Here is a 7478-nt window from a genome sequence, read left to right on the forward strand (position 1 = left end):
TTCTCATTTAGATCAGACTTTATTAAGAATTGTAATACTAAAATAATAAATAAAATATTCCAACTAACATCAGGGAAGATCATGCGCATGATTTAACATTCTTACAGTAGCCACATTTGACAATATCAACATATATAAACTGATCTGGACTGTAGCTATAATTCTTGATTCTTTCAAATTTGGCAGAGCGTATACGTTTATAGATATTCAGCGAGTCCATGAGAAAACAAAATTTGCCACAAACACATTTTGGTGTCTCGGCTATCAATTTGATCAGTATGGCAGGTAGTGAGTATATAGGCAGTTTAAATTGGTCGACTGAACGAGCTGCTTGCAGCCAGAGCGGCTGAGGGGAGCATTGGGTCCTTGTGTTTGCCTCAGTGGTGCCCTCGAGACGTTGAACATCCAGATGATTGGGTCCTTTAAATGCATTGCCACAAACATCTAGGGTATTAATGTGTAGGTCTTCTAGGGCAGCTGGCAGAGATTCCAATTTATTGTCCGATACATAAAGCGAGTGCAATTTCTTCAGTCGTCGCATGGCAAAGGCTAAAAATGTTAGATTATTGTGATTTAGATTCAAATGAACCAGCTTTTGGCATTTAACCACCAGATAAATCTAATTCACAAAGAGATTCACTCAATTTGATGCCATTTAGAAATGACCAATCGTTCAGTTCTCCCAGACAATTCCCAAGAAGTACGAGTTTCGTCAGGGGCAGACGTCCCAACTCCACGGGTATCTGAAAAAAGTTTTAAACATTTTAAACATTTGTACAGCCAAACAGGACAGATAAAAGGGCGCGAAAAGCTACCAACTATTATTCAGCTTCGTTAGCTGATTGTTGGCCACATCCAGATGGATTAGATTACGCAACGAGCATATCTCAAAACTTAGCTTAACCAATTGACTACTATTGATTGTCAGAGACTGCAGAGATCGTGGAAAACCCTTGATGGGATAATCGCAGCGACGATTAATAGTCATTTTAGTCTGTGACTTTGCTTTTTGTGTAATGGCCGTGGCAGTGGCTATATTCAGTCTCAAATTGATGGCGTCCTTGCCCTCCATATCCAGTTTGAGAGTCTGCAGGAATCCCTTTAACTGAATGGGATCACATTTAATCAATAGATTTTCTGCCGGCTGCTTGAATCCAATTGTTGCTTTGAAGTCCGCCACGAATTTCGTGTGAACAGCCTGGATATTATCCTTGACCTTGTAACGCTGCCCAGTCTTGATTTGTGGCGTGAATAATATCATTTCCAGTTCCTTTTTTGTATTCCCTGTTGCAATGTAAAATAATTATTATTATTATTATTTTTGTTTTGTTTGTTTTTTCATACCATTTGAATCCAGGGCGCTCTGTTTGTAGCCTACGGCCAAAGTGGATTTAACTGCCCGCGGCGTACGATTCGCTTGGGTCACACGATTCACCACTTGCACCTCACAGAGGATTTTCATTTTAAACTTGTGGTATAAACTTAAAAAATAAAAAAATATAAAATCAAACCAATTAACGCGGAAAAATACAATCAGCTGTTTTAAAAATAGGAAGGTTGCCACATCAACGTCTCCGCCTATCGATAATAAATCGATTTCTTAGATTGAATGGAGGGAAAATTAAAATTTTGTTTGACATAAGAATAAAAGTTGCTTGACTAAAAGCAAGAGTAGTTAATCGCATTAACATAATCAAATAATGGCTGAAGCACTTCGACTATTCAGGAAAAACAATGTCCTTGGAAATCATATCTTTTGGAATCCTGAAATATAAATTACAAACATTCTTATCACAATCAAAATGAAAGAGAAAAGTATGCAGTTGTATACCTCCTTCAAGAATAATGACAATAAATCTTCGTTTCTATTTATTCAAGATGAAGGTTGCCCCGTAGTCCTTAAGCCCTTTCAGTTGAGATTAATTGCGTGTTAATCCAAATAAAGATGAGTGATGTTCTTCAATTCCAATTGATTTCAAGTTCTTGAGTTCCATTTATCCAATAGGTAGTCATCTGGGCAAAATCCCAAGTTAATGTAAACAGGAGACTCTAAGATTAGAAGCATTTTTGAGCTAAAAGATATTATAAACAGATTAACAAGATCACAGTACTATGAGCTTTTTCTTTCATTTACTTATTCATAATATTTAATTATTAATTCCACTTTTTGTTTGGCACATTGGCATAATAGGCTAATATCAGTTAATTAGAGCTGAGAATAGGTTCTTACATTTGTTGCTTATACTACAATTGTTGCCACATATGACAACATCAGAATAGATCATGTACTCTCGATTTTAAGATTTTTAATATTTACAAATTTCGGTTGACCAACACGTTCGATAATGTGCTTCTTGTCTAAAGCATCGCACAATTTGCCACAGGAACATTTTGGTGCCTCGGCAATTAGTTGAATGAGTAAGGCTGGCAGGGAATCGATTGGCAGTTCATATTAGGCCACAGCTTGAAGCCAGAGAGGTTCAGGCGAATGAGTTGAAGCTCCGTCCGCATCGGAAGCAAAGGCCAGGCGATGAGCCTCCAAGACATTGAGACCCTTGAATGAATTACGCCAAACATCCAAGATTTCAATACGTAAATCATCTATGGCAGCTGGCAGGGATTTTAATTTGTTTTCCGACACGTAAAGCGAGCGTAATCTTCTCAGGCGACGTATGGCAAAGGGTAGATGAGTCAAATTATTGTAATTGAGATTCAAATTAACCAATTTGTGGCACTTGACCACAGGCAAAGGCAAACATGTCAAATCGTTGGCCGATAAATCCAATTCGCGCAGGGAGTCTCGTAATTTGCTGCCATTTAGAAATGACCAATCGTCCATTTCACCCAGATTATTGTCATGGATGACGAGCTTGCTCAAGTGTAATCTCCCCAGTTCAACAGGTAACTGGAAATTTAAATTTAGTTTTGAAGATGCTAAAAGTTGTCTTTTCATTTATTTCCTTACCTTATGCAACTTATTGTTGGATACATCCAGGTGGGTTAGATTCCGTAAGGAGCATATATGATAGCTCAATTTAACCAATTGCGTTTTGTCTATTGTTAGGGAAAGACCTTGATGGGATAGTCACTGTGACGATTTATAGCCATTTTCGTCTGTAACTTTGATTTTTGTGCCATGGCAGTGACTGTATTTAGTCTCAAATTGATGACATCCTTGCCTTCCATACCCAGTTTAAGCGTCTGCAGGAATCCCTTCAGCTGAATGGGATCACATTTAATCAACAGGTTCAGTGAGGGCTTCTTGAAAGCAATCGTTGCTTTGCCATCCAAAACGTATTTCGTGTGAATAGTTTGGATATTGTCCTTGACTTTGTAACGTTGCCCTTTTTAATCTTTGGTGTGAACAATATAATTTGTATTCAACTTTTCGCAAAGCAATTGCAAACCGAAAACCATCAATTTGGCTTTCGTAAAAACCACAGCACTGAACACCAACTCGCAAGGGTCACACAGTTACTACAAAAATCACTCGAACAAAAAGAATACAGCTCTGCTGTATTTGTAGACATTACTGAAGCATTTGATAAAGTGTGGCACTTAGGATTATTGAATAAACTGGCCAAACTCCTGCCTTACTGCTTGTTCAAGATTCTTGAAAGCTATCTGCAGGATAGATCGTTCACAGTCAGGGGCACGATGACACATATTCCAGAATTGGCAAAATCACTGCAGGAATACCCCAGGGCAGTGTTCTGGGCCCCCTTCTCTTCAATGTTTATTCGTCTGACATGCCAATTCCTGATTATATCTTTGAACACGACTTCCTCATGGTATCAGGTGAAACCAAGAAGAACCCTGACATCCTACTGTCAACGTTCGCAGATGATACTATAATCGTATCTACTGATAAAAATGCCTACATGGCCATCAGGAAAACGCAAAAATACCTAAATGAATTCACCAAATGGTGCTTTACGATAAATAATGATAAGACTATTCGTGTCCTATACACAAAACGAAACATCTCCCCTGCTCTAAGATCTTACCTAATAAAAATCGATGAAAAACCTATAAAAAACGCTAATCAATATAAATATCTAGGAGTCACCACCTATGTATTCAAGCTAAAGCTATCTATCATCGCCTAAAATGGCTTGTTGGCGTAAAGAGCTCCCTCAGCACAAGATGTAAAGTCACAATATTTAAGCAAATTATTGTTCCCATTCTAACGTATGCTATTCCTGTATGGGGCAGCCTTATTTCGGAAACTCTATTCAAACAAATCTGTGGAACGCACAACAAACTGCTGAGAAAAATTACGGACTCGGATATATTCAGCACAAATGCCTATATTCGCGACAAACATAATGTTAAATCCATGGAACTCAAATATGACTTGGCTTGCGTAAGATTTGCTATCTCCACTCTAGAACACCCAAATGTAGAAGTAAGGAATATCCTGGAAAAACCCTTTACTCCTACAAGGCTCTCCTGGCCTAGATACTCTATTCAACTAGAGAAAATGGTAGCAGCCCGAAATAACCTCATCTCATCTCAACAGCCAAACCAGCAGCAATGTGCAGCACCAACACAGAACTTTCTTACCACAAATAGCACCCAGCAACAGCTAACTACAACCACGTTTCCTCTAAGTACTGCAAACACACAACACCTGCAGCATTTAGCGTTGCAGCAGCTGCATCAACCAGCTGGCCAACAGCACCAGACCGCAGCACCGGCCTCTCAGCTACAGGCGTCATCTCCTGCAAACACACGACAACAGCAGACAGTAACTCCAGTTCATCAAATTGCATCAAGTATACATCATCTACAGCAAATAGCGATGCAGCAGCAGCATCAAGTGGTTGGACAGCAGCGTCAGCCTCCAGCACAGGCCTTTCAGTTTCAGGTGTCAACTCCTATCGACGCACAGCAGCAGCAATCCACAAATCTAGCTCCTATGTCAGCAAATATACAATATCTACAGATATTGGCGACGCAGCAGCAGCATCAATCAGATGGCCAGCAGCACCAGCCCACAGCACAGGCCTCTCAGCAACAGGCGTCAACCACTGCTGACAGTCAGCAGCAGCAATCTCAGACTCCAGTTCCTCAAACTGCAGCAAGTATACAATGTTCACAGCAAATTATGGCGCAGCAGCAGCATAAACTTATTGGTCAGCAGCACCAGCCCGCAACACAGGCCTCCCAGCTACGGGCCTCATCTTCTGCTGACACTCAACGGCAGAAAACTATTCCAGTTCCTCAAAATGCAGCTAATATACAACATCTTCAGCTATTGGCGGAGCTGAATCAGCATCAACTGGCTGGCCAGCAGCATCAGCCCGCAGCACAAGTTTCTCAGCTACGGGCTTCATCTTTTGCTGACACTCAGCAGCAGCAAACTGACATTCCAGCTCCACCATTGACAGCAAATATTCAATACTCACCGCAAATGGATACGCAGCAGCATCAAGTGGTCGTCCAGCAGCACCACCCAGCAGCACAGGCCTCCCAGCTACGGACTTCATCTTCCGTTGTCACACAGCAGCAGCAATCTCCAACTACTCATCTAGATCGGCATGCAATGCGGGAGGCGACGGCCCATTTTGATGGCGCCCCATCTCTCATCAGATTCGATTGCCACCTAAGATAACAAAAAATTATTGAGAGAAACGAACTCAAAAAACAAAAGGAGGAAAAATCGAAACTAAACAAACCTGTTGTGCGCATGGAAGGACACGTGATCAACGGCCTGTTTCGAGATTTTAAAAGAGGCACACGAAATCGCGCGTACATAGAAGAGCGATTGAAGGGCCAGCCAATCCAAATCCAGCGACTTGTCCTGCCTCCACTCAAGCCTGGGGAAAGATTCACCCTTAATGATGACCAACTCTCAAAAAATCTTGAGCGAGTTGAAAACGAGCTCCTGAATGAGATTGAAAGTAGCATAGAAGCTGAAACGAAAATGAGAGATGAGAAATGAGAGATTACCACCCATGAAGGTGCAAAAAACTGCTAATTCTTTACTTACTCACTTTCAGCCAGCTGACCTTGACAAAATCTCCATACAGCGGTTAAAGGGACTTGGCCCTCCCGCTTTCAGCCAGCCTGTACCAGGCCTGGCCAGCAGGCAGTCAATATGGACCTATCATCCAAGCAATGCCTGCTCAAGCACTACATTGCGGTCGAAGGGATTTGGCCCTCCCGCTCCTAGTTATTTTCCTCCAAACGAGCCTGTAGATGGAACAGATGCTTCTCCAGTGCCGCGCACCAATTGCTAGCCTACTGTGCTGCCACTCCACAGGCAAACAAGCTCTCCTGACGGCCCAAAACCTCCAATACTGGGGCTGAAGGGCACGCATACATTGTTCTGGGGTCTCACATAGTCCAATCCGAGAAGAGAGACAGAAATAAGCCGAAATGTTTGCCTATGACAAAAAAAAACAACACATGTTACTCACTTCTTGCCTATAAGAGGGAATTTTCCTGACAATAAGAGCGCTGCCTCAAAGATTTTGCCAACTGCAATGACGCCATGAATCGATATGATTCGAACTGATAACCTGCAAGAAACAATTATACTAATCACTATTAATGAACAATATTTGTAAATACTATATTCTTTATAATTATTGCAGCTTGCAACTGGTTCTTGATCCTCTAGTTGTTTTTATGGCCCTTGGTATAACCCAGAAGCATTTATTTACTTGCATGTAAAAAATTTCCCATGTAAATTTCCCACAATTTTTTTTTTGTCCTACCAGTAACACCCAACAAACATTATGTCTTATATATTAATCATTCTCACTATTAATAAGCCATTGTAAATTATTTCTAAGCTCGTTTTTATTGTAATTGTATATGCTTCCTGATAGGGGGCGAAAAACAATAAAAGATGGTTGACTCCTTCGGGAGCCAACCACTTGGCTTTGCAACTGCGGCCATACAAGTAAAAAAAAAAGAGAGAATTGGAAATTCTCTCCCTTTATCACCTGGCCCGGCTGAGTAACGGCCTGACTCAAATCACGGCCAAAACAATGGACACCTATGGCAAAATAAAAGCTACCCTGGAGGCAAACAAATTTGCCTTTTTTACTCACCAGCCCAGATGGGAACGAGGTGCTAGATTTGCCATCTTGAATCTACACCACTCCACTGAATGCGAAGCTATCCGTCGTGACCTGAAAAAGCTAGGATTTGAGACAAAATATTGGCTTATTTTACTTAAATATTTGGTCTCTATGTTTTTCCCCACTAAAAGCTAATTGCTCTAAAACTTCTAGCCTATAAAGCTAACTCAACTAAAAGCTGACTGCTCTAAAACTTTTAGCCTTTAAAGCCAAGCCTTGCTCGCAATTGATGCGCCAACAGCCAAGCTAAAAAACTAGTGTTACTCAGACCCAAAATATGGGTCTCCCTACTTTTTTCTCCAGTGTGGAGGAAAACCAGTTTTTTCCCCGACATTAATCGCCACGTTTTTGTAGCCGCCTTAGCACCAAATTCTTATTCGCCAA

General features: G+C 41.1%; 1 pseudogene; it reads right to left on the reverse strand.

The window, feature by feature from the left end:
* On the reverse strand, window positions 1-1915 carry LOC6653475 (annotated as a pseudogene).
* Window positions 1916-7478: the final 5563 nt, after the last annotated feature.

Source organism: Drosophila willistoni, unplaced genomic scaffold (assembly GCF_018902025.1).
Source record: "Drosophila willistoni isolate 14030-0811.24 unplaced genomic scaffold, UCI_dwil_1.1 Seg31.1, whole genome shotgun sequence".
Lineage (NCBI taxonomy): Eukaryota > Metazoa > Arthropoda > Insecta > Diptera > Drosophilidae > Drosophila > Drosophila willistoni.